This window comes from Choloepus didactylus, chromosome 12 (genome assembly GCF_015220235.1).
Source record: "Choloepus didactylus isolate mChoDid1 chromosome 12, mChoDid1.pri, whole genome shotgun sequence".
Classification (NCBI taxonomy): domain Eukaryota; kingdom Metazoa; phylum Chordata; class Mammalia; order Pilosa; family Megalonychidae; genus Choloepus; species Choloepus didactylus.
Genome location: NC_051318.1, coordinates 38,798,588 through 38,826,027, shown reverse-complemented (window position 1 = coordinate 38,826,027; position 27,440 = coordinate 38,798,588). Strand labels below are relative to the sequence as shown.

The 27,440-nt window shown below is 37.6% G+C and overlaps 1 pseudogene; it reads right to left on the bottom strand.

The window, feature by feature from the left end:
• Positions 1-58: 58 nt before the first annotated feature.
• Positions 59-26,915, bottom strand: LOC119506816 (annotated as a pseudogene).
• Positions 26,916-27,440: the final 525 nt, after the last annotated feature.

Below are 27,440 nucleotides of genomic sequence, written 5' to 3'. Positions count from 1 at the left end.
TAAGCAATCACCAGTGTGCACTATGACAATAAGGCTAACTTTAAATACAAAGACTAAGTTATGAATCACTGGATTTAACAATCATTTTATAATTGCTTTTTGCCCCTTTTTTGTTTGGAAGATCCTCCACTTCATCAAGGTGTTCACTAGCTTGAAGTTCTTCAGCAGGTTCTTCTTTCTTGGACCCAAATCATTTTCAGAGCCATTTGGACTTTCAGGATCAGGTGTATCATCATCATCATCACCATCTCCAGCCACACCACCCACTCCAACACAACCCTCTACCTCACTGAAATGAAGACTACAATGTCCCCAGTATTTTCCTATTAATTTATTGGCCATGCTTTGCTGATGTTGAGGTTCCAGTTTTTCATTAATTTTCTTGTCTTCTTCCCCTTTTAAGAAGTGAAATGTTGATTTGCAGTCTCCTAAAACAAGACTGCCAGTGTGTTCTTTCTTTCCTGCACCCATAAGTCTGAATAACTTTTGTTTTCTCTCTTCTTTACCTAAGTCTGCTGCTGCCCAATTGCTAGTCCCAAGGTCTTTGTATGTAAAAAGCTGAATGCTTCAACCCATGCAGGTGGGACTCCCTGGCAACAGTCACATTGCAGGGATTCCACTGAGAAATGCAGAATCCACTCTCCCCAGCTGCTGCTCCACCAGCCTGCAATCTGCCACTGGCCCAAGCAGTGCCACTCCAGAATGCCTCGTTTCTTCTTATAGCTGATAATAGTTATGATTTCAATGGCTCAGAAACATATCTTGTTTTAGGTATTGAAATTCTTGTAGGGCTTCAGAGCTAGAAGGGGTCTTTGAGAGCTAGTCCACACTCACATTTTGTAGATGAAGTATCTGAGGCCCAGAATGGTTATGAAACTTCAAGAGAGTTCCAAAGGTGAGCAATAGTTCAAAAATGTGTTCTCTGAGAAAAGGTTAAAGGCATTGTAATTGTTTCTTCCAAACGGCTAATTTAATAAAGGCCTTCAAGTATAAGAAGTATGATTCAAGACAAGGAAGGCTTTTACTTCTCTCTGTCTTTACTAAAAACAAAACAAGAAGAAATGAGCTTTTAATTAGAGTAAGAATCACAAAAATTAACTCAAAATGGATTAAAGACCTCAATATAAGAGACAGTACCATAAAACTCCTAGAAGATAATGTAAGGAAACATCTTCAAGACTTTGTATTAGGAGGTCACTTCTTAGACCTTACACCCAAAGCACAAACAACAAAAGAAAAATTAGATAAATGAGAACTCCTCAAACTTAAAAGCTTCTGTACTTCAAAGAAATTTGTCAAAAAGGTGAAGAGGCAGCCAGCTCAATAGGAAAAAAATATTTGGAAACCATGTATCTGACAAAAAACTGATATCTTGCATATATAAAGAAATCCTACAACTCAATGACAATAGTACAGAAAGCCCAATTAAAAAATGGGCAAAAGACAGGAAAAGACAGTTCTCTGAAGAGAAAATACAAATGGCCAAAAATCACATGAAAAAATGTTCATCTTCACTAAGGGAGATGCAAACTAAGACCACAATGAGGTATCATCTCACATCAGTTAGATTGGCTGCCATTAAACAAACAGGAAACTACAAATGCTGGAGAGAATGTGAAGAAATTGGAACTCATTCATTGTTGGTGGAACCGTATATTGGTACAGCCACTCTGGAAGACAGTCTGGCAATTCCTTAGAAAGCTAGATATAGAGCCTCTCAGTATATACCCCGAAGATCTGAAAACAGTGATATGAACAGATATCTGCACACTAATGTTCATAGCAGCATTATTCACAATTGCCAAGAGGTGGAAACAATCCAAATGTCCTTCAACAGGTAAGTGGATAAACAAAGTGTGGTATATACACACAATGGAATACTATGCAGCAATAAGAAGGAACAAGGTCATGAAACATATGACAACATGGATGAATCTTGAAGACATAATGCTGAGTAAAATAAGCCAGGCACAAGAAGAGAAATATTGTGTGTTACCACTTATGTGAACTCTGTGAAAAATGTAAAATAAATGGTTTATATTGTAGAATGTAGGGGACCTAGCGACAGCAAATAGTGAAGTGGGAGCGATAATCTAATAAGAACAGATAAGTTATGGAGGATAAACTTAATGTTATGGGAATGCTCAGGAATGACTATGGTTTGTTAATTTCTGGGGTATATGGTAGGAACAAGTTGGCAGCAATGTAGTTATCTTAGGTTAATTGTTTTTCTTATTCCTTTGTTTGGTTATAGTTTGTTTACTTTCTTGGGGTAGCGTAGGAACATATTGGAAGCAGTGTAGTTATTTTAGGTAATTTTTTTCTTACTCCTTTGTTCAGTTATGGTTTGTTAATTTTCTTGGGGTATGGTAGGAATATGTTGGAAGCAATGTAGTTATTTTAGGTTGTTTTTTCTTATTCCTTTGTTTTGGTTTTGTTTGAAATGTTTTTTCATTGTTTTTAAATTTTTTGATAAAGCTAAAAAAACAATGAATGAGTGTTTAAAAAAATAAATAAGTAAATGAACAATGGGGGAGGAGGGGAATGGAATGTTTTGGATGTTCTTTTTTATTTTAATTTTAATTTTATTTTCTGGAGTAATGAAAATGTTCAAAGATTGATTGTGGTGATGAATGCACAACTATATGATCATACGATGAACAACTGATTATACACTTTGGAGGATTGTATGTTATATGAATATATCTCAATAAATTGCATTTTAAAAAAATTTAACCAAGGATGTAAAGAACTTATACACCAAAAACTACAAAATATTGCTGAAAGAAATTAAAGAAGACCTAAATAAGTGTTCATGGATTGGAAGACTAAATATTGTTAAGATTTCAATGCTACCCAATCCGATTTACAGATTTAGTGCAATCCTAATCAAACTTCCAACAGCCTCATTTGCAGAAATGGAAAAGCCAATCATCAAATTTATATGGAAAGATGGGGGGGGGCCAAATAGCCAAAACCATTTTGAGAAAAGAAGAACAAATTTGGAGAATGCACACTTCCTGTTTTTAAAACTTATTACAAAGTTACAGTAACCAAAACAGCATGGTACTTTACAGGCCCCCACCCCCACCCTGAGAAGCTGGGGAAAAGTGCGGAAGTGTTGGACTTCCTCACCTGGACTGATGTTGATGTTGTCACAAACATTGGGACTGGAAGTTTGGTGTGCCAAGCCCTCTATCATGGGAGTTACTCTTATGAAGCTCATTGCTCCAAAGGAGAGGCTACACTTGCATATAATTATGCATAAGAGTCTCCCCCTGAGTACCTCTTTGTTGCTCAGATGTGGCCCCCTCTCTCTCTCTAACTGAGCCACCTCAGCAGGTGAACTCACTGCCCTCCCCACTATGTGGGATCCAACTCCCAGGGGTGTAAATCTCCCTGGCAATGCAGGATATGACTCCCAGGGATGAATCTGGACCCAGCATCATGGGATTGAGAATATCTTCTTGACCAAAAGGGGGATGCAAAATGAGATGAAATAATTTCAGTGGCTGAGGGATTTCAAATGGAGTCGACATTCTTATGGACTATATAGATAACAACTCTTAGGTTTTAATGTATTGGAATAGCTAGAAGTCAATACTTGAAGCTATCAAGCTCCAACCCAGTAGTCTGGACTCCTGAAGATGACTGCATAACAATGTAGATTACAAGGGGTGACAGTGCGATTGTGAAAACCTTGTGGATCACACTCCCTTTATCTAGTGTATGGATGGATGAGCAGAAAAATGGAGAAAAAACTAAATGAAAAATAGGATGGGATGGGGGATGGTTTGGGTGTTCTTTTTTACTTTTATTTTTTATTCTTACTCTGATTCTTTCTTATGTAAGGAAAATGTTCAGAAATAGATTGTGGTGATGAATGTATAACTATATGATCGTACTGTGAATAGTTGATTCTACACCATGGATGACTGTATGGTATGTGAATATATTTCAATAAAACTGAATTTAATTTAAAAAAAGAAAAGCAAACAAACAAACAAACAAAAAAACAGCATGGTACTTACACAAGGATAGACATATAGACCAATGGAATTGAATTGAGAATTCAGAATAAGCCCTCACATCTATGAGGGTTTAGCAATTGTGGATAAAGCTACTATGAATACACTTGATTTTTGACAGGGTGAAAACTCAGTAAAGGAAAGAATAGTCTCTTCAACAATTGATGCTGGGAAAAAAAAAGGATATCCAATGGAAAAAATGAAGTTGGACCCCGACCTCACACCATATACAAAAATTAACTCAAAATGGATCTAAGACTTAAATATAAGAACCAAAACTATAAAAGTCCTAGAAGAAAATATAGGGAAATATCTTCAGGACATTGTGCTAGCAAATAATTTTTTAGACTTTACACCAAAAGCCTGAGTAACAAAAAGAACAATAGATAAATGGGATTGCATGAACATTTAAAAACTTCTGTGCATCAAAGGACATCATCATGAAAGCAAAAGACAACATACAGAATGAGAGAAAATATTTGGAAACTACATATCTGATAAGAGATTAATATCCTGAATACCTAAAGAAATCCTACAATTGAACAACAAAAACACAAACAATCCAATTTAAAAATGGGGGAAAAAACTTAAATAGACATTTCTCCAAGGAACATATACAAATGGCCAATAAGCACATGAAAAGATGCTCAACATCATTAGCCACTAGGGAAATACAAATCAAAACCACAATTAGATTCTATTTCACATCCACTAGAATGACTACTACTTAAAAAAAAAAATAGCAAGTGTTGTTGAGGATGTTGATAAACAGGAACACTTATTCATTGTTGGTGGGAATGTAAAATGGTGCAACCTCTATGGAAAACTGTTTGTTGGTTTCTCAGGAAGCTAAGTATGGAATTACCATATGACTCAGAAATCCTACTTCTAGATATATACCCAAAAGAATTGAAAGCAGGAACCTGAGCAGATATTTGAACACCAATATTCATAGCGGCTTTATTCACAATTGTCAAAAGATGGAAGCAATCCAAATGATATCAACCCAAAGAATGGATAAATAAAATGTATATACACACAACGGAATATTATTTAGCCATGAAAGATATGAAGTTCTGATACATGGAACAACATGGATGAACCTTGAAGACATCAACTGAGTGAAATAAGCCAGACTCAAAAGGACAAATAATATGAAAAAATTAGAATAAGCAAATTCGTAGAATCAGAAACTAGAACACACATTACCAGGGTAGGGAATAAGAGTTAATACTTAATTGGTTCAGAGTTTCTATTTGGGCTGATAGAAAAGTTTTGGTAACAAATGGTGGTGAAGCTAGTACAGCATTATGAATATAATTAACGCAACTGAATTGCATGTTTGAAAGTGGCTAAAATGGAACTTTTAGGCTGTATATATGTTACCAGAAAAAAAATTTTTTTAAACATAAAACTGTACAACACAAGGAGTGAACCCTAATGTAAACTATGGACTATAGTTAGTATAATCATAATTAATATTATTTCATCAATTGTAACAAAGGTACCACACTAATGCAAAATGGCAATAATAGGGAGAACTGTGTTTGTGTCCCTGGAGGGGTGACATATGGGAACTCTATATTTTCTGCATGATTTTTCTGTAAGCCTACAACTGCTGTAATAAAAAGAAAAAAGAAAAAATTAGAGTGATAATCAAAGAATAAGGTTAAGTATAAGAAAGAATTTTCTGGTAGTCAGGATGATTAAAAACTGGGCGGGGAGACCAAAGGACTTTTCCTTTTGAGAAGTTCAGGGCAGATTAGATTCATATTTTCTGGGTTGCTTCAGACCTAGTCCTGTATTAAACGAATTGTTTGAGTTCTAACTGTACAAATTAAAATTCTTCAGGTCCTATCCAGTTCAATGAATCTAGGGTTTAAAAGGGGTTTAATATGTTTGGTTTTTATAGAATGGGAGCTGCAGACTAAATGCTACCCTAGATCCCCACTTCCTACAGAGATTAACTCTTTAGAGAGATCTATGAAGAAGAAATTCAGGAAGTTTCTCTGTTCCTGCAGAACAGTTTCTCTGTATTTGTTCAAAAATTAGCACAGAAAGGAGCCACTGGGTAAATGTGCTGCATTTCCCATGGTACTTTTGAATCAACTTCCTGAAAAATGAACCCAGTTTATGTTCGAATGACAGCATTGTAGCATGGTCCATCTTGATCCCTGGCTAAACAATTTAGTGGCTCATGGAGTTGCTTCACCAAATGTATGTTGTAGCACGAAAATATGCATCCCAAGAGAAGCATTTGAGCAGGGGCTCAATATAAGCACATTCATGAAAGATGAAGCCTTGGGTGGTGTGGTGGTTAAGTTTATGTGTCAACTTGGCCAGGTTATAGTGTCCAGTTGCTTGGTGAAGCAAACACTGGCCTGTTTGTTATTATGAGGATATTTCATGGATTTAAAGCATCAGTCACTCGATTGCATTTTTGGTTGATTACATCTACAATCAAGTAAGATTGCCTTCAGCAGTGAGAGAAGTCTCATCCAACCAGTTGAAGGCCTTAAATGGAGAAAGAAGAATTTCTATATCTACATCACTCAGCCAGCTTTTCCTGGGCAATTCATTGTCATCAGAGTTCACAGGTTGTGGCCTGCCCTACAGAATTCGGACTTTCTAAACCCCACAGTCACATGAGCCTATTCCTATAATAAATCTCCTATCAGTTCTGTTTTTCTGGAGAACCTGATTAACAGAAGTGGGAAAAGCCAGCACTTTGCATCCAGGCCTTTCCTTATAATAAGTTATGCTCCTTCATTTAAACATGACACTTAAAAAAATTTTTTTTCAAGTAACATTTTAAAATCTACAGGCTCAATATTTATAAAAGCAAGGTTAATGCTGGTAGGAAGGAAACAAGTACGTCCATGTTTGTGGGTTGGTAGATGCAGTGGTCAGCTTTTAGAGTTAGGTGGAAAGTTATGACTACATCTGGGGCAGCTAAAGGCACCACTACAACAGCTAACTTGAACACAAATGTGAGCTCATTGAAAATTTAAGAATTAAGGACAGGAGTTGCACAACACAATCCCAAATAGGAGTATTCAAGGAAATGTGAAGGCTGTATGAATGTCTCGAAGCATCAGAACCTAATATCACCTGAAGAAGAATAATATATTCAAACAATCATTAAAAGGTCTGCATTTTATAAAAGAGAAGAACAAACCATGGGTTCTCTGATTTTCCAAGATTCCTACGGCTCCCTGGGCTAGGTAAACTGGAATAAAACACAAAATATCCACCACAGTCCTCTCTGCCTGATTTTGTACTCCACCCTTATCAATACTTCCTGATGCTTTCTTCTCAACTACTCTTCCACTTTCTGTGCCTGCTGATATAAAAATAAGTATATATACCCCTGAATCCAGTCTTTAGGATACAGTTGGACTGCCCAAGTGTTGGCCAGATAAACAAAGCAGCCAAAGTCTCCCTGTACCTTCCATAAAATCAAGCAACTGGCCAATATCACAGTGGCTAGAGGAACTTTTGGGATTTGTTCTTTATTTTTTTCCATGTAGTATGTTTATTGACAAACATATCCAGCATGCTATACAACTTCAACAGAGTTTGAACCACTTTTCAGGATTGTGCTTCTTAAAATGAAGTTTCATGGTTGAACTGAAACGTCCTTATTTGTTAAGCAGTTTTTATCTTACTATAAAAAAAAAAGGTGCAGCAGATCCAGACCCAAAGTACAAAGTCATCATAATTAGTAACCACCTCTTGTTTTCCACTGAAAATGGCCATGTCTTCCCTGGTCCCTCCTCACAGTGGCACCTACGGATCCTAGAATTCCTGAACCTCTGGATGCTCTGTCTCTACATGGTGCTGTTGGAGGTACAGAGACTGAAGGCAGAAGAAATGGGATTCATTCTTTTAAAATGCTCTACATACATTTTATATTCACCTTATAAGGTGATTCATTGATTCCTCACCTTCATACATTCTAGTTTTGGATTCTTGGTAGGCTCCTTAAGCAAAATGACATGAGGACACTTCAGTGCCAACACCCCTGCCCACAAGTCAAGCCAAAACAATGACAGGCAATATATGAAGTGAGGATGAAGAAGTCAACAATAGTGCTGAAGAACTTTCAGGATTTGCAGAGAGCCTTTGAAAGTATTTAAACTCCCTCACTTGACCAAGGAAAAAAATGTAACCCATAGAAAGTTTGGTTTTAAATCAATTCAGTACAAGAATTAATCAACTGAATGATGAAACACTAAATGAAGAGAAACTAAGTCATCAAGGACCAGGACAATATAGGCCAAACTTGAAAACTTAGTATGTCATATAAAAACTTAAAGTACAAACCTAAACGCTATAAACTTATTTAATAAGGAATGCCCTTTTGCTTCCATATAAATGTATCTTTGTTTATTTGAGAGGTCAGTTTCTTTTTTCGGTATTGAGTAGTAGAATAGATTCTAAATCCATAGGTAAAGAAACTACTCATATGGTTTCAAAACTTGACAAGAGTTGAAATATTTGTACCCAATTTGAGTAGCCCTCAATAGCATGAGTTCTGACTTCTCAAAAGTCAGTAGCTTCCTTTCCCTTCTGTGTGCCTCGGGTATGCTTGGATTAGCCTGTAATATCTGAATGCCTACACATCTTGGGCCTTTACAGCTTGTAGGGCAGGCAAATTGAAATGTGCCCACAGTGTGACACTGCTCACCTGCAGCAGGTCATAATTGCAGACCTATGTCTCCATGGTGACCTCTCTGACCCATGAGGTCACAACTGTGGGATTAATAACTTCCCATAACTGGAGCAGCCACAGTGCAGAGAACAGCTTTGACTGCTGTAAGTAATCTCAAAACCTGACATTTAGATGAAAAGAAATTTAAGAATTCAATTTGTACTAAGAAACAAATTATGGTGACACTGGAGGGAAAGTCTGTGTGAGATCTAGGAAGCTACTCTCGCTCTCTCACCTCTTTATGGAGTCACCCTAGCAGTATGCAAGAGGAAGGAAAGGCCAGAAAAACTATTCTGAGACCCTACTAGATAGACACCAAAAATAAAAGAACTAATATTCCCTGACTGCTCATGGATCTTTGATATTGTTCTTTAAATTAGTTGGTAATTGCCTCCATGTACTTAAGAAAGCATCACATGATTAGAGTTTTCTGTGAGAAAGCAAACCATCATTCTAGTAATCTGTGAAGCCTTCTTGAATAAGTCAGAAATGAGTTTTTATTTCATTTAGGTGCTTCCGGGGAAAAACCTTTCCAGGACCCATGTATGGACACAGCTGTTTTCCCTGACCAGGATCCTTGCAGCACCCAAGTAAGACTATAATTATCCAGATGTATTTTAGTTCTGTCCCTGGTCACTGCTAATTATGTCCTTTTTTTTTTTTTTTCCCTTTATTACAAAGCATTCTTACTATTTTCTCCTACAATTATATTTGTTTCTTGATTGTTTCACCTTCTATTTGCCAATTAATCAAAATCAAATTAACCAGAATTTTCTACCCACTTTTTCCTAGAGAAAAAGGTACTTAAAAGCAGTCTGACTCTTAGGGACTTGAATTTCTCAAGTGTCTCAAGGCATTGTTTAAAATTTTTAGAGTTCACATTGTAGACCTCTATACATTGCAATCTTGTCCTCTCAGAAGCTCAGGATATATATATTTCCATTTTCAAAGATCACTGGTCAAGTTAATGAGGGAAAACAATTCATTTTCATTGTGGAAAAATTAAATCACTAAATAGCCAAAGACCACTTAAGTTACTGGTGGTTAGAACTGCGTTTTCTATAACTTGATCCCCTAAGTAGGTGTCAAAAAGCCAAAAGGTCATCTTACAAAGAAAATTATTACAGGGAACTTGACAGATGGCAATGGGTTTATTAAATAGTTTAATACACACTTTCCTAAACAGTTTTGTTCTACTATCATTGAAATGTTTATGCTTATAAGTGTTGGAACCTTGGTAACACTGATAGTGAGAGAATGGCATGGGGAATTGTGTGGGGATTCCAGTAGAGTTAAACCTTTGGCATGCAATTATAAAACCCCAGATGAAAAATACCTAAGTGGCCAAATAATTGTCATAAACCTCATGCATTTGACTCTACAGGAAATATACTCAGCTCTCCACTTTGTACCTATTTCATATGCTACCAAATGGGTAATGGACTTGGTTACTTAGTTTCCAAAGCACACCACAGCTCAGCCAACAAACCAGATGAGGAAGGCAGTTGACAAGTAGAGGCAGCTGTTATTTTATGTTGGCAGCTGCAATAAGTGAAAGCTGACTGATATAGAAAATAGAAGGAAAAAAAAAGTTTCTGAAAAAGCAGGTAGAGATATAAAACGTCAAATTCTGGTGATCCAAAGAAATTCATTTTAAAGGACAAGCAACCTTAAATGGCTTCTGAAGTCATCACTGTATTACAACGCAGTCCATAATTGACTTAATGGTCCGCAAATATTGTAGCTGAAAAGATACCCTAGGAATCTGGCCCAACTCTCCCAATTTACAGATAAAGAAATGGAGGTCTAGAGAAGTATTAACGCGAGGTTCAGAATCACGGCTGGTTAATAGTGGAGCTGCAATTGGAGTAAGAATCACCCAAGGTCCAGCTCTTGTCCTATAAAACCCACCAGCTCTACTTGCATTAAAAATTATATCTAAATCTGACCACTTTGGACACTGTTGATTGCCTCCATTCCAGTCCAAGCCACCAACTTCTCCAGCCTGGAGTATTGCAATGGCCTCCTAATGCTCTGCCCCTGCTTCCATGCTTCGCCTCCCAAGGTCTATTTTCTATATAGCAGTCAGAATGACCTTTTTATCCTGATTATCTGGTCATGTTCCCTTACTTCTCTCTCCAACGACTTCCCATTACACTAAGAAAACGTCATACTATTAAACTACAGCAATGCCCTAGGTGATCTGCCCCCTGGTTACCTACCAGCCCTTTCTCATTGCTTACTACCCCCTAGCCATACCTATCTTTCCTTCCTGGAACACATCAGCCTTGCCTTTGCCTTAGGGTTTATGTGCTTTCTGTGTCCTCTGCTTTGAAGAAAGTTTGCCTCATTTCTTCACTTTTCTCCTTTCTCATCTTGCAAGTGTCAACTCACGTGTCACCTCTCCCCAATAGTCCATATCCCTAAAGTGGCACCCCACCTCATCCCCAGTCATTCTTGATCCTATTATTCTCTTTTTTTTTTTTTTCACTTATCCCCAATGAAATTATCCTATCTATTCACTTTACTCATTTATTGTCTGTTTTCCTTTCCAGGATTATAAACTTCACAAAGGTGGGTACCCTGTTTGTTCACCCCTGAATCTCCACAGCCTAATAGTGCCTACCACATAGAAGGGGTCTGGTAAATATTTGTTAAATGAATGAATGAAAAAAAAAGGCTTATAAATAAATATCAATAGAGTAAAATGTGCATAAAGCAGTAGGTAGAACTGATGAACATAACTATTATAAAGTCCCTTTTATTTCTTCTTCGTTAACTTTAGACTTTTAAAAATCCATATTGCTAATAGCTGAAAATTGGAGGTGTGGATTGATGTCACAATTAATACTTTACTTTTTATTTCATCATAATACATGAGGTAAAATATGCATGTCATTGTGTCCCAACAATAAGATAGTTGCTATAAATTGCAAATAGATAAAAAGAAAAATATATAGATTAAACCATATCTGAATCTCATCCTTCCAAATATTGGCTTAGGAATCCTCAAGATTTTTGAAGCTTATTAATGTTATTATCCATGTATTCCGAACTAGGTATAAATTCAGTACTTGAGGAAAAAAAATCAGTACTTGAGGTCTGGATCAATAATTTCCTTCAGATGCCTGAGGAACAAAATTTTTTTTAAATAACAGCTCTATTGAGACGTAATTCACATACCATAATGTGCACCCTTTCAGGTGTACAATTCAGTGGTTTTTAGTTTATTCGCAGTTGTGCAACCATCACCACTATCAAATTCCAGAACATTTTCATCACACCAAATAGATCTTCATGTCCATTAGCAGTTACTCCTCATTCTCCCCTCCCTCCAGCTCATGGCAACCAACCACTAATCTACGTTCTGTCCCTGTGGATTTGCTGTTTCTGGATATTTCATATAGATAGAATCAAACAATGTGTGGCTGATGTGTCTGGCTTCTTTCAGGTAGCACGATGTTTTTCTAAGTTCATCCATGTTGTGACATGTACCAGTATTGCATTTCTTTTTATTACCAAATAATATTCCATTGTATAGATATGCCATGTTTTGTTTATACATTCATCATTTGATGGACATTTGGGTTGTTTCAATTTTTTGCTATTATAAATAATATTTTGATATTAACACTCATGTACAAATTTTTGTGTAGATATGTTTCCATTTCTCTTGAGTACGTACGTAGGATTTCTGGGTCATATGGTAATTCTATGTTTAAATTTTGAGGAACTGACAGTTTTCCAAAGTGGCTTCATCATTTTACACTCTCACTAGAAATGTATGAGGTTCCAATATTTTCACATCCTTGCCAATGCTTGCCAATTGTCTGTCTTTTGTATTATACCCATACTAATGGGTATGAAGTGGTATCTCATTGTGGTTTTCATTTGGATTTTCTAATGATTAACAATATTGAACATCTTTTCATGTGTTTATTGTCCATTTGTATAATTTCTTTGGGGAAATGTCTATTCAAAGGATTTCCCCATTTTAAAATTGGGTTATTTGTCTTTTTATTGTTGAGTGTAAGAGTTCTTTATATATTCTGGATACAAGTCCCTTATCGATAAATGGTTTGCATTTTTTTTCCCCATTCTATGGGTTACCTTTTCACTTTCTTGACAATGTTCTTTAAAGCATAGATGTTTTTAGTTTTAAGTACAATTTATCAATTTTTTTTCTTTTGTGCTTTTAGTGTCATATAAGAAACCATTGCCTAATCCAAAGTCATAAAGATTTAGTCCTATGTTTTCTTCTAAGAATTTTATAGTTTTAGCACTTACATTTACATCTATGGTACATTTTGAGTTTCTGTATATGATGTGAGGTAAGGGTCCAACGTCACTCTTTTGCATGGGGATATCCAGTTTTATCAGCAACATTTGTTCAATAGACTATTTATACATTAATTACTAGACTAATGTTTACACATTATTGCTATGTCTATGAATTATCCTAGCAAAATCATGCCAACTGTGAATAGTTAGAACCTCTAAAACTCAATTGACCCTAAATGTAAGGTTTCTTTCTGGACCCTCCATTCTATTTCATTGATCTTTACGTTTATTCTTTTTTTTCCCCCCTTATCTAAAGCAGTACTTTAATATTATATAGCACATTTATGTATGCTTCAAAACCATATTCTTCCAAAAGAACTGAAAACAGGTACTTGAACAGATAATTTACACATAATGTTCATAGTGCCATTATTCACAATAGCCAAAAGATGGAAATATCCCAAGTGTCCATGAAATGTTTCTATGTATATAAACAAAATGTGGTATATACATGCAATGGAATATTATTACTCAGCCATAAAAAGGAATAAAATTCTGATACATGGTACGACATGGTTGAACATTGAAAACATTGTGCTTAATGAAATAAGTCAGACACAAAAGGGCAAATACCTAGAATAATCAAATTCATAGAGACAGAAAGTAGATTAGAAGTTAACAGGGGCCAGGGGAGAGGAGAATAGGGGAGTTCTTGCTTAACGGGTACAGAGCTTCTGCTTTGGGTGATGAAAAAGTTTTGGTAATGGATGGTGGTGATGGTAGCACAATACTGTAAATGTAATTACCACCACTGACTTATAGACTTAGAATGGCAAATTTTATATTATTTATGACAGTTTTACTTCTTCTTTTCCAATTTGGATGCCTTTTATTTCTTTGTCTTGCTGGATTGCCCTGGCTAGCACTTCCAGCACAATGCTGAATAACAGTGGTGACAGCGGGCATCCTTGTCTCGTTCCTGATCTTAGAGGGAAGGCTTTCAGTCTCTCACCATTGAGTACTCTGCTGGCTGTGGGTTTTTCATATATGCTCTTTATCATATTGAGGAAGTTTCCTTCAATTCCTACATTTTGAAGTCTTTTTATCAAAAAGGGATGTTGGATTTTGTCAAATGCTTCTTCAGCATCTATTGAGATGATCATTTGATTTTTTAATTTAATTTTCTTATTTTTAATGTGTTGTAATACATTGATTGATTTTCTTATGTTGAACCATCCTTGCATGCCTGGAATGAACCCCACTTGGTCATGGTGTATGATTTTTTTAATGTGTCTTTGGATTCGATTTGCAAGTATTTTGTTGAGGATTTTTGCATCTATATTCATTAGGGAGACTGGCCGGTAGTTTTCCTTTTTTGTAGCATCTTTGCCTGGTTTTGGTATTAGATTGATGTTAGCTTCATAAAATGAGTTAGGTAGTGTTCCATTTTCTTCAATGTTTTGAAAGAGTTTGAGTAAGATTGGTGTCAGTTCTTTCTGGAAAGTTTGGTAGAATTCCCCGTGAAGCCATCTGGCCCTGGGCATTTATTTGTGGGAAGATTTTTGATGACTGATTGGATCTCTTTGCTTGTGATGGGTTGGTTGAGGTCTTCTATTTCTTCTCTGGTCAGTCTAGGCTGTTCATAAGTTTCCAGGAAATTGTCCATTTCCTCTACATTATCCAGTTTGTTGCCATACAGTTGTTCATAGTATCCTCTTATAATTTTTTTAATTTCTTCAGGATCTGCAGTTATGTCACCTTTTTCATTCATTATTTTGTTTATATGGGTCTTCTCTCTTTTTGATTTTGTCAGTCTAGCTAGGGGCTTGTAAATCTTGTTGATCTTCTCAAAGAACCAACTTTTGGTGATATTTATCCTCTCTTGTTTTTTTGTTCTCTATGTCATTTATTTCTGCTTTAATCCTTGTTATTTCTTTTCTTGTACTTGGTTTAGGATTGGTTTGCTGTTCATTTTCTAGCTTCTTCAGTTGATCCATTAGTTCTTTGATTTTGGCTCTTTCTTCCTTTTTAATATATGCGTTTAGTGCTATAAATTTCCCCCTTAGCACTGCTTTTGCTGCATCCCATAGGTTTTGGTATGTTGTGTTCTCATTTTCATTCATCTCTATATATTTAGCAATTTCTCTTGCTATTTCTTCTTTAACCCACTGATTGTTTAGGAGTGCGTTGTTTAACCTCCAGGTATTTGTGAATTTTCTAAGTCTCTGATGGTTATTGACTTCTAATTGTATTCCATTGTGGTCAGAGAATGTGCTTTGAATAATTTCAATCTTTTTAAATTTATTGAGGCTTGTTTTATGTCCCAGCATATGATCTATTCTGGAGAAAGTTCCGTGAGCACTAGAAAAGTATGTGTATCCTGGTGATTTGGGATGTAATGTTCTGTATATGTCTGTTAAATCTAATTCATTTATCAGATTGTTTAGGTTTTCAATTTCCTTATTGGTCTTCTGTCTGGTTGATCTATCTATAGGAGAGAGTGATGTGTTGAAGTCTCCCAAAATTATTGTGGAAACATCAATTGCTTCCTTTAGTTTTGCCAGTGTTTCTCTCATATATTTTGTGGCACCTTGACTGGGTGCATAGACATTTATGATTGTTATTTCTTCTTGTTGAATTGCCCCGTTTATTAGTATGTAGTGGCCTTCTTTGTCTCTCAAAACATCCCTGCATTTAAAGTCTATTTTATCTGAGATTAATATTGCTACACCTGCTTTCTTTTGGCTGTAGCTTGCATGAAATATTTTTTTCCATCCTTTCACTTTCAATTTCTTTGTGTCCCTGTGTCTAAGATGAGTCTCTTGTATGCAACATATTGATGGTTCATTTTTTTTGATCCATTCTGCAAATCTATATCTTTTAATTGGAGAGTTTAATCCATTTACATTCAACATTATAACCGTGAAGGCATTTCTTGAATCAGCCATCTTATCCTTTGGTTTATGTTTGTCATATATATTTTTCCCCTCTCTCTATTAATATCCTTTATTGTACCCATACCGAATCTCTTTAGTACTGAACCTTTCTCCAAGTCTCTCTCTCCTTTATTTGTTTCTCTGTCTGTAGGGCTCCCTTTAGTATCTCCAGTAGGGCAGGTCTCTTGTTAGCAAATTCTCTCAGCATTTGTTTGTCTGTGAAAAATTTAAGCTCTCCCTCAAATTTGACGGAGAGCTTTGCTGAATAAAGTATTCTTGGTTGGAAATTTTTCTCACTCAGAATTTTAAATATATCATGCCACTGCCTTCTTGCCTCCATGATGGCTGCTGAGTAGTCACAACTTAGTCTTATGTTGTTTCCTTTGTATGTGGTGAATTGCTTTTCTCTTGCTGATTTCAGAACTTGCTCCTTCTCTTCCGTGTTTGACAGTGTGATCAGAATATGTCTCGGAGTGGGTTTATTTGGATTTATTCTATTTGGAGTTCGCTGAGCATTTATGATTTGTGTATTTATGTTGTTTAGAAGATCTGGGAAGTTTTCCCCAACAATTTCTTTGACTACTCTTCCTAGACCTTTACCCTTTTCTTCCCCTTCTGGAACATCAATCCGTCTTATATTCGGACGTTTTATATTATCTATCATATCCCTGAGGTCCGTTTTTGATTTTTTCAATTTTTTTCCCCATTCTTTCTTTTATGCTTTCATTTTCCATTCTGTCATCTTCGAGGTCACTGATTCGTTGTTCAACTTCCTCTAGTCTTGTACTATGAGTGTCCAGAATCTTTTTAAATTGGTCAACAGTTTCTTTAATTTCCATAAGATCATCTATTTTTTTATTTAGTCTTGCAATGTCTTCTTTATGCTCTTCTAGGGTCTTCTTGATATCCTTTGTATCCCGTACTATGGACTCATTGTTCATCTTTAGTTCTTTGAGTAGCTGCTCTAGGTGCCGTGTCTCTTCTGATCTTTTGATTTGGGTGCTTGGGCTTGGGTTATCCATATCGTCTGGTTTTTCATATGCTTTATAATTTTCTGTTGTTTTTGGCCTCTTGGAATTTGCTGAACTTGATAGGGTTCTTTTAGGATTTGTACACCAATTGAAGTCCTTATCTCTAATTTATCAAATCTACAGCTTCATGGAGTACACTTTCTATAACTAACCAGCAGGTGGCATCCACGAGCCACCTGTTCTCCCCAAGCCAGTTCTCCCCTGATTTGCCTTTGTGGTGAACGGGGGAGTGACTCTTGTGGGGTCCAACTGGTGTACCAAGCTTGTGTGTGTAGTTGGTGTTGCCCACCCCGTATATGGGGCATGTTTCTGGGCAGTCAGGGAGGGGGGGTGGCTCTAACAATCAAATGTCCCTGGTGATCCTGGAGTTTTAAAGCTGCTGCAATAGTCTAATCCTTCAGTTCAGTCCTGCCACAGTTTGTCTCTGCCACTGACCCACAAGTCCTTGGTATTGGCGTATGGCTCCTGAGACTTGCAAGCGGGTCCCTCTTCCAGGCCGTGCACCCCCTGGTTCTCTGTTGAGGGATGACTGTGCTATGTCACAGGTGAGTACCGTTCCCCCAGGGTGGTTCTGGGCTGCTGGGCTGTGTAGGGAGGCTCCCAGTCTGCTGAAATGATGGCTGAATGGGGCTTTGTTAATTCACACTGCTCCACCTTCCCAACTCTGGGACAATCAGCTGAGGTTGCAGGGAAGGCTAATGTCCACACCCAGTTTTGTGGTGTGTGCCTGTTATTTGAAGCACTTCCATCACACTGGGTTGTCTGGGGAAGCTCTGGGCTATGGGGCTGGCAATGGGCAGGAGTGTTTCCTGTCCACCAGGATGATGGCTGTGAGCAGACACCCCCCTTTTCTTGGGAAGTTGTGGTGTTTAGTGAATTTTCTCAGCCACTGGATTATTGCCTTTTGTCTCAGAGCTCTCTTAGTTCTGCTCTTGTCTTGACCTGCCCAAATTGCAAGTCTTTGAAGCTTTCTGTATTGGGCTTCTTAGAGTAATTGTTTTACAAAAAGAAAAAAGGATTAAAAAAAAAAAAAGGGTGGCCCTCCTCACAGATCTAATGGGTTAATGAAATGCTAAGAGACAAAACAATTAGGGCCATTAAGGAAAGGTCCACAGGGCAGAGAGATCAGCTTTTCTTCGGGATTTGCATATGAGCCTCAGGGCCTGAGCTCTGCCCTTCCCCTTTCTATGTTCACCGGAACTCCAAAAATCCTCCGCTTTTATTTTGGAGTTTTTTGTGCTGTTTTTTTCTATGTCTGTCTCCTCTCTGCTGGGCTGGCAGCTCTCAGATTCTCTGGTGTCTGGTCTCAGTCTATCTATGGTTGGAGTTTGGATCAGTAGAATGAGTTTCCAATAAGGGCTGCCACTGCAGTTCTCCCTTCTCCTTCCCGGAGCTGACAGCCCCTCCTCCCATGGGACTGAGCCTGGCAGGGAGGGGTGCAGGTCCCCTGGCCACAAAAACTTACAGATTTCACTGATCTCAGCAGTTCCACGTTTTCATGAGTGTTGTATGAAGTATGCCCAAAGTCAGACTGCTCTGTGGTGTCCAGTCCACGCAGTTCCTGGCTTTCTACCTACTTTCCTGGAGGAGTAACTAAAACATACAGCTCACCAGTCCACCATCTTGCCCCACCTCTCCTTTATGTTTATTCTTATGCCAGAACCACATTGTCTTGATTACTGTAGCCTTATGTAAGCTTTGAAATCAGGAAGTATGAGTCCTCCAACTTTGTTCTTTTCCAAGATTGTTTTGTCTATTTTAAGCCCCTTGCAATTCCATGTGAATTGTATCATTAGCTTGTCCATTTCTGCAAAAAAAAAAAAAAGTTGGAATTTTGGTAAGGATTACATTGAATCTGTATATCAATGTGGGGAGTATTGCTAGCTTAACAATATTAAGTCTTCCAATCCATGCACATGAAATATCTTCCATTTATATAAATCTTTAATTTCTTTCAGTGATGTTTTCTAGTCTTCAGTATACAAATCTTGTGTTCTTTATTAAATTTGCTCCTAACTATTCTATTCATTATGTTATTATAAATGCAATCGCTTTCTTAATTTCATTTTTGTGTTGTTCATTGTTAGTGTATAGACATACAATTGAATTTTTAAAATGTTAATGTGGTAATACATATGTTAATATTTAACACAAAAATTTCAATTTTAATCATTTTCAGGTGTGCAATTCTGTGGCATTAATTACATTCACAAAGTTATGCAACCATCACCATCATTCATTACCAAAACTTTTTCATCACCCAAAACACAAACTCTGTACTCATGAAGCAATAACTCCCCAGTCTCCCTACCTCCAGCCCCTTGTAACCTCTAATCTACTTTCTGTCCCTATAAATTTGCTTATTCTAACTATTTCATATAAGTGGAATTATGCAATATTTGTTGTTTTGTGTCTGGCTTCTTTCATTATAGCATGTTCTCAAGGTTTATCCACGTTATAGTCTGTATCAGAACTTCATTGCTTTTTAGGGCTGAATAATATTACATTGTATGTACAGGTATATATGACATTTTGGCTATCCATTCAGCTGTTGGTGGACACTTGGGTTGTTTTCTATCATTTTGACTATTGTGAATAATGCTGCTATGAACATTGGTGTTCAAGCATCTGTTTGAGTCCCTGCTTTCAATTCTTTAGGGTGCATATGCATAGGAGTGGAATTGCTGGGTCATATGAAAATTCTATGTTTAACTTGTTGAAGCAATTGATTTTTGTGTATTGTTCTTGTATCCTGCAACCTTGCTGAATTTGTTTATTAGCTTTAATAGTCCTTTTGTGGATTGCTTAGGATTTTTTTCTCTATACAAGATCATGCCATCTGTGAATAGTTAGAACCTCCAGCACAATATTTAATGGAAGTGGTAAAAAAGAGTATCCTTGTTTTGTCCCTAATCTCAGGGAGAAAGCATCCAATCTTTCATCATTAAGGATGACAGTGGTTGTGGGTTTTTCATAGATGGCTGTGCTGGTTTGAATGTATTATGTCCCCCAGAAAAAGCCATATTCTTTGATTCAGTCTTGTGGGGCAGACGTTTTGGTGCTGAGTAGATTTGCATGGAAATGTGCCCCACCCAACTGTGGGTGATGACTCTGATGAGATAATTTCCATGGAGGCATGGCCCCACCCATTCAGGTGGGGCCATATAAATGAGCTGATGGGCAGAGGGAACTCAGTGCAGCTGTGAGTGATGTTTTGAAGAGGAGCTACAGCCAAGGGAGACACTTTGAAGAAAGCACAGGAGCTGCAGATGAGAGACAGTTTGAAGATGGCCATTGAAAGCAGACTCTTGCTCCAGAGAAGCTGAGAGAGGACAAATATCCCAAGTGCAACTAAGAGTGACATTTTTGAGGAACTGCAGCCTAGAGAGGAACATCCTGGGAGAAAGCCATTTGAAACCAGAACTTTGGAGCAGATGCCAGCCACGTGCCTTCCCAGCTAACAAAGGTTTTCCGGACACCATTGGCCATCCACCAGTGAAGGTACTCGATTGCTGATGTGTTACCTTGGACAGTTTATGACCTTAAGACTGTAACTGTGTAACCAAATAAACCCCCTTTTATAAAAGCCAGTCCATCTCTGGTGTTTAGCATTCCAGCAGCATCAGCAACTAGAATGATGGCTTTTATCAGGTTGAGGAAGTGCCCTTCTATTCCTAGTTTTTGAGTATTTTTATCATGAAAAGCTGTGGGATTCTGTTAATGGCTTTTCTGCATCAATTAAGATGACCATGTGGCTTTTATACTTTATTCTATCAATATATGGTATATTACATTGATTGATTTTCACATGTTTTACCAATCTTGCATTCCTGGGATAAATCCTACTTGGCCATCATTTTCTTTCCTTTTATGTGCTGGATTTGATTTGATAGCATTCTGTTGAGGATTTTTGTATCTATGTACATAAGGGATATCGGTCTGCAGTTTTCTTTTCTTGTGATTGTCTGGTTTGGGTATCAGAGTAATACTGACCTTCTAGAATGAGTTAGGAAGTATTTACTCCACTTCTATTTTATGAACGAGTTTGAGCATAATTGGTGTTAATTCTTTTTAAAATATTTGTTATAATTCACTAATGAAGCCATCTGGTTCTGGACTTTTGTTTGTGGGAAGATTTGATGACCAACTCAGTCTCTTAAGTTATAGGTCTATTCAGACTTTTTATTCAGTCAGTTTAGTAGTTTGTATCTTTCTAGAATTGTGTCTATTTCATCTAGTGTTTCAGTTTGCTAAAGCTGCTGGAATGCAACATACCAGAAATGGGTTGGCTTTTACAATGGGGATCAACTTAAAATTTACAGCTGTTAGACAATGAAAATGTCCAACCCAAGGTATCCACAAGATGCTACCTGGACTCTGAAGACGGGCTGCCCATATCTGGGACACCTCTGTCACAGGGGAAGGCACATGATGGGGTCTGCTGATCCTTCACTCCTGGGTTTCATTGTTTTCAGCTTCTGGTTCCAGTGGCTTCCTCTCTGAGTTTCTGTGAGTCCTCTCTTAACTTCTCCAAGGGTTTTCTCTATGAACTTCTCTCAGTTTTCATCTCTTAGCTTCTTGTGTTTTATCCTCTTATAAAGGACTCCAGTAAAAGGATTGAAATAACCTAATCAAAAGGTCCCATCCACAATAGATCTGTACCCACAAGAATGGATTAAAGGAACATGTCCTTTTCTGGGGTACATAACAGTTTCAAACTACATCTAGGTATCTAATTTATTAGCATAAAATTGTTCATAGTGAAAATTGTTTTTATTTCTGAAAGCTTGGTAGTAATGTCCCTGTGTTCATTATTTATTTTAGCAACTTGAGTCTTCTCTTTTTCACCTTGGTCATTCTACCTAAAGGTTTATCGATTTTGTAGATCTTTTCAAAGAACCAGTTTTTGGTCTTGTTGATCTCCTCTATTTTTCTTGTATTCCATATAGTTCCATTCTATTCATTATCTCTTTCCTTCTGCTTGTTTTGGGTTTAGTCTTCCCCTCTTTTCCTAGTTTCTAAGAAACTAGGTTAGAGTATCCATTTGAGACCTTTCTTCTTTTTTAATATAGGTGTTCACAGCACTGCTTTAGCTACATCCCATAAGTTTTGGTATGTTCTGTTTTTGTTTTCATTCATTTCAAAGTAGTTTCTAATTTCTCTTGTGATTTCTTCTTTGACTCATTTGTTATTTAGGAGTATATTGTTTAATTTTCACGTATTTGTGAATTTCACAAACTTCCTTTTGTTATTGATTTTTAATTTCATTCTGTTGTGGTCAGGGAATATGTTTTATATTATTTCAATCCTCATACTGAGCCTTGTATGACCTCACATAAGGCCTATCCTGGAGAACGTTCCATATGCACTTAAAAAGAACATGTATCTGCTGTTGGGTAGATTGTTCTATAGAAGTCTATTAGGTCTAGTTGTTTTTTAGTGTTGTTCAAGATTATTAATTATCGGTCTTCTGCATAGTTGTCTCCTCCATATTCAAAGTGGAAATGGAACTCTCTTTTTTTTTTTTTTTTTTTTTCTCACTATTTCTCCCTTCAATTGTGTCAGTTATTGCATCATATAAATTTTGGGGCTGTATTGTTATGTGTGCATGTTTACAACTGTTATATCTTCCTGTTTTATCCCAACAAAATGTCCCTTTGTCTCTAATACAATTTTTGTTTTTAAATCTATTTTGTCTGGTATGAATACAGTTATTCAAGCTGTCCTTTGGATACTGTTTGCATGACATATCTTTTTCCATCCTTTTACTTCTAACCTTTTTATGTTCTAAGGAAAAACATCTAACTTAAAAAATAAATCTTCTGCTAAGTATATTTTTATTTCAGGTTTTAAAATGCAGCAAATGATGTTCTATAAATCCATTTACCACATTGAAATGAAAATAATCAACATGAAAAAGTAGATATTCTTCTTCCTCCCAACTCTTAACCAGTCCCTGTATTAACTTATTAGGATTTATTCTACAGGATGAAATCTAGAGTCTTAATTATCTTCAAAGGTTCATAAATCTGTTTGTCAAACCAGCAGGAAAAGGAAATTCCTTAGCAAGGAACACTGCTCAGAAAGTACCGTACCATGTCTCCAAATTCCTGAGAATCAAGTCAGAAAGCTGGAAGCAACAGAAAACACTATAAGGTAATTGATTTCAGTTGGTGAAAAATCACTTCCTGTGTATAGCTAGTGAGTTATTTTATTCCCTAACAAAGCACTTTCCAATAGAAATATAACGCAAGATGCAAATGCGTTACATATGCAGTTTAAAAATTTCTAGTAGCCATATTTTAAAATGTAAAAAGAGACAGTAAAAGTGATTAAAGTAATTAATACTTGTAGTTTATTAATGTATCTTAACCCAATATATTATCATTTCTACATGTGATCAATATAAAATTATTAGTTATTTCACTTTTTTTGCATGAAGTCTTTGATACCTCGCGTATTTTATACTTAAAGCATATTTCAGTTTGAACTAGCCACAATGGCTAGCAGCTATCATGTTAGACAGTGCAACTGTATTATATAAAGTTGAAAATGGCCTTAAAATGCTCTGTGTTGAGAAATCAAATTAAAAGAAAATTCTTAATTACACTTATTATTCATTGCTATAACATGACTGCTTATAATTTAGGAGTAAAATCATGTAATAATCCAATACGTAAATGTGTAAACAAATTAAATACGCAAATTTTAGAGGTTTCAATCGGCATTAGTAATGATAACTAACAGCTAATGCTTTCTAAGCATTTACTTGGTGCCAGGCACTATGCCAAATTTTTAACCTATGGCATAAAGGACTTCTGTGATCTCCATTTCATTCAAAAGGAGACTGGAGGTAGGAAAGGTTAATTAACTTGGGCAAGATCACACAAGTAAGTTATGAAGTCATTATCTGAACTCATACTGCCTGGCTCTGGAGCCTGTGCTCCCAGCCTCCAAACGCTGCTGCTGTCCTAAAATGAATCCAACCACCTGCCCATATTCAATTGATTTCATATATAAAACTACGAGAGAGACAGGCAGGGAGACAGAAAGAGACAGAGGAAGAAACTAATTCAATAAAAAAATTTCCCCTAAATGTCCAATTCAGCAACTTGCTGAGGGCCTACTGTGTTCAAAGTGCTTCATGAATGTCAGGGGCCTGGCCAGGACATCCTGACAGTAAGTCTGCATCAGAGCAGCTAAAGAAATATGAACCATTCTGTATTTTTATTTTTATTAAACAACTTTTAGACAGTTCTCTTTTTTTTTGCTAGCTCTTAACTAGTCAATGTAAATAATACCACCACCTTACATTTATGTATAGTTACAGATGATAATATTTTCATTCATATTATCTAAATTAACCCTCATAATAAGTTGTGATACAGAGTATGAGTGCTTACAACTATCAGGACTAGTAATTGAGGCTCTTTAGTAGTCCTGGGGTAACAAAAAAATTACAGATTGTTCATTTGGGAGATTGACAGACAAGACCAAATTCTACCCCAGTTGAGAGAAGCTTTCCCAGAGATGTTACAAGCCTCACTTCTCCAGCCTGTCATTTACATAGCACTGCCATCATCACGGAAGCCCAGAAAGCCAAGAGGAGCAGCAGGAGGGGATTCTGATGCTTGTTTAAGAGTCTTGTTTCCTGTAGTAATAAGAATAGACTCTGCCGTACCTTCTGAGAAACATCAAAAATCCTCAATTACCTAGATTTAATGTATTTTCAATTTCAGTTGAGAGAAAATGCCAGTCTTCTTTTTCCCCACTCTCCCCCTTTTCTACATGGGGTTGTAACTGACTAAGCAAATATGCCTCCAGAACTAAAAGAGATAGTATCAGGTATAATAAGCTAGAAGGGAAAGGCATCAGAAACAAACCATTCACAGTTAATTTGCCCAAAGCAATGGCACCTAGTGGGGGAGTAGCAAAATGAGGTTTTCTACTCCTCCATATTAATTTCCAATTATAATTTAATGTTAGAACTTTTGTGGTTATAATATTATACCCTGGGAGCTATTATTATTCCCATTTTATAGATGAGAAATCAAGACCCAGAGACAATAAGTACTCACTCAAGTTCACACAACTAGTAAGAGATTGAGATCCAAATCCATCCAATTCAAGTTCAGGGCTCTTTTCCTTCTACCACATCACCTCCGTGGAAAAAATCTATATTCCTGTGGGTTGTCTTTACACAATTCTGAGCTATTTCCTTATGGGAAAATAATACCCTTATAAAACTCTCTGCACGGGAAATAAGTTTCTAAATACAGCAAATCCCTCAGAAGGCTGAGCATTACAAATTTTCCAAAATGGTAAGCTTACTGAAAATACAGTTCCCACCTAGGAAGTTTTCTGGATACCAGATCTGGTCTCCATTGTCAAAATACCTTCTATCCACCTCAAACTTCTATGAATTTCTCCCATACTTTGGGAATCTCTTCATTCATTCCTCTTAAAAATCCTCTCCTTCCCTTCTGATTGGATATTTACAATGTCAAAATAAAGCTGGCTTGTGATTCCATATTCTAGCAGTTGATGTCACCACTAATACAAAATTGTTTTGTTTCTAGCCTGAAATCATTTTAAATTTATACTTTGCCTGATCAAAAAACAAGCTCCCTGTTTTTACAAATCTAAACCTATGTTGGAACTTCTGTCATTTAATAATTATTAAACAATTACATATAATTTACAGTATCATTGCCAATAAACACATACCACAGCAAGTGGTTAAAAAGGAACTGGAGATCAGGCTATACCCTGAGCTAGCCTTTAGGCAATTTATCTTGTTTCCCTATTAACCTAGTCATTAAAAATGTTTGTTTTAGTATGTACTTCCCGAAATCTTTATAACCTTGAGTGAGAAAAAAGCATACTCAGAACCAGTCACAGTCAACTGACAAAAAAAAAAAAAAAAAATGAAAAACAAAAAATCTGTTCCAAATTAATGCACATAATGGTCTGTCACTGAGGAAATAAAAACGTGCCATACAATGATAAACTGTCACATCTAAAAAAAAAATCTGTTGCACAAAGACAGGGCTGCAGACCTCCAGCAGACAACTATATCACTGTCACAGTTAAAATTTCCTGAGGAAGTTTTCTCTACAAATCAATTAGAATATTTAAAATTTTTTTGGCTGGCATGTAGATCCCAGGGTCTCAGCCCATAGATTCTGGATACAGCGTCCTGGATTATTCTAATGTAGAGCCAAAGTTTAAAAGTCATTCACCTGAGCAAACGTTTTAAATAGACTTTCGAAGAGAGAACTACAGTGTAACAGCCAACAGGAAATGAAATTCCCTAAGCTATACGCTATCGACAGCTTAGACGTGTAATACCCTCCATCTCACCCAACGTGGAACCTCTCTGGGAATGCAGTTGTGTCCTTTTTGAGGGACAAATGAATTATTCTCTTCCTCTGTCACCCTTAGCCCTATACACTGGACACAGTAGGGACTCAAAGTGCCGTTTCATTTGAACACTGCTCTCTCAGCCTTTGGCAGCCCCAGCAGTTAGGCACGTTACCTGTAAAAATGGGGTGTATTGTCTACGCATTAGAGTGCCGGTCTTCAAATTAGGTCTCTGGACCCGTCGGTACCGGTGGGATTCAATACATGCTTACTGACACATCAGCTCTGCTTTAGGGAGGTGGGGGGAGGGTGTCTCTCTTTATTTCCCCCAACCAAACAGAGAACGGGACCCAAAAACAAGAATCCAAGGGAATAGTAACGTAACGGATCCTGGGGGGTTGGGTGGAATCTGTGCAACGTGGACATCTCAGGACGACAGTGGGCTGCGGAGGGGAGGGGAGGTCTGGTGGGACAGCCCAGGGCTGAGTAACCCCTCTTCCCGACAAGCCCAAGCCTGAGTCATGGATGAACGTGGCGAGGCGATAGGGGCGGCCTGAGTCATGCCCCTGGGGAGATGCTGGAGCCTGACAGATTGAAGGGTCAGTGAAGGCTGGGGGTGGCATTTAAATGAGTAGGTTCAAAGGGGCGCCCTTCCCAGGGGTGGAAGGGGACGGAGAGCTGGGCCCGTTCTTGCGGTCGAGAGGAGGGGCTGGAAGGCGGCAGAGGAAAACGGCCAGCCCGCGGCGCCGAAATCTCCCGCGCTCAGGGGCTGGCCCCTCCTCCGTATCCAGGCCTCACGCCCCACACCTAGCCAGAACCGCACGGCGGCTGCTTCTGCCGCTCCGAGAAGCCGCCGCGGCCTCAGCTAGGATGCGAAGTCTTCGGCCACCACACCAGCGCAAAGCCGAGTGGCCGCGCGCTGCTAGTGACGGCACTGTACGGTGCGTGACCAATCGGCGTGGCCCCCGAGGGGGCGACATGGGCCCCGCCCCTTGCGCCTAGGGCCAATGAGAAGCCAGCGCTGGCGGCTGCGGCGGGGTGAGAGGTCTCGAGGCCGCGCCGCGTCCTCCCCTTTCCCCTTTGCCCC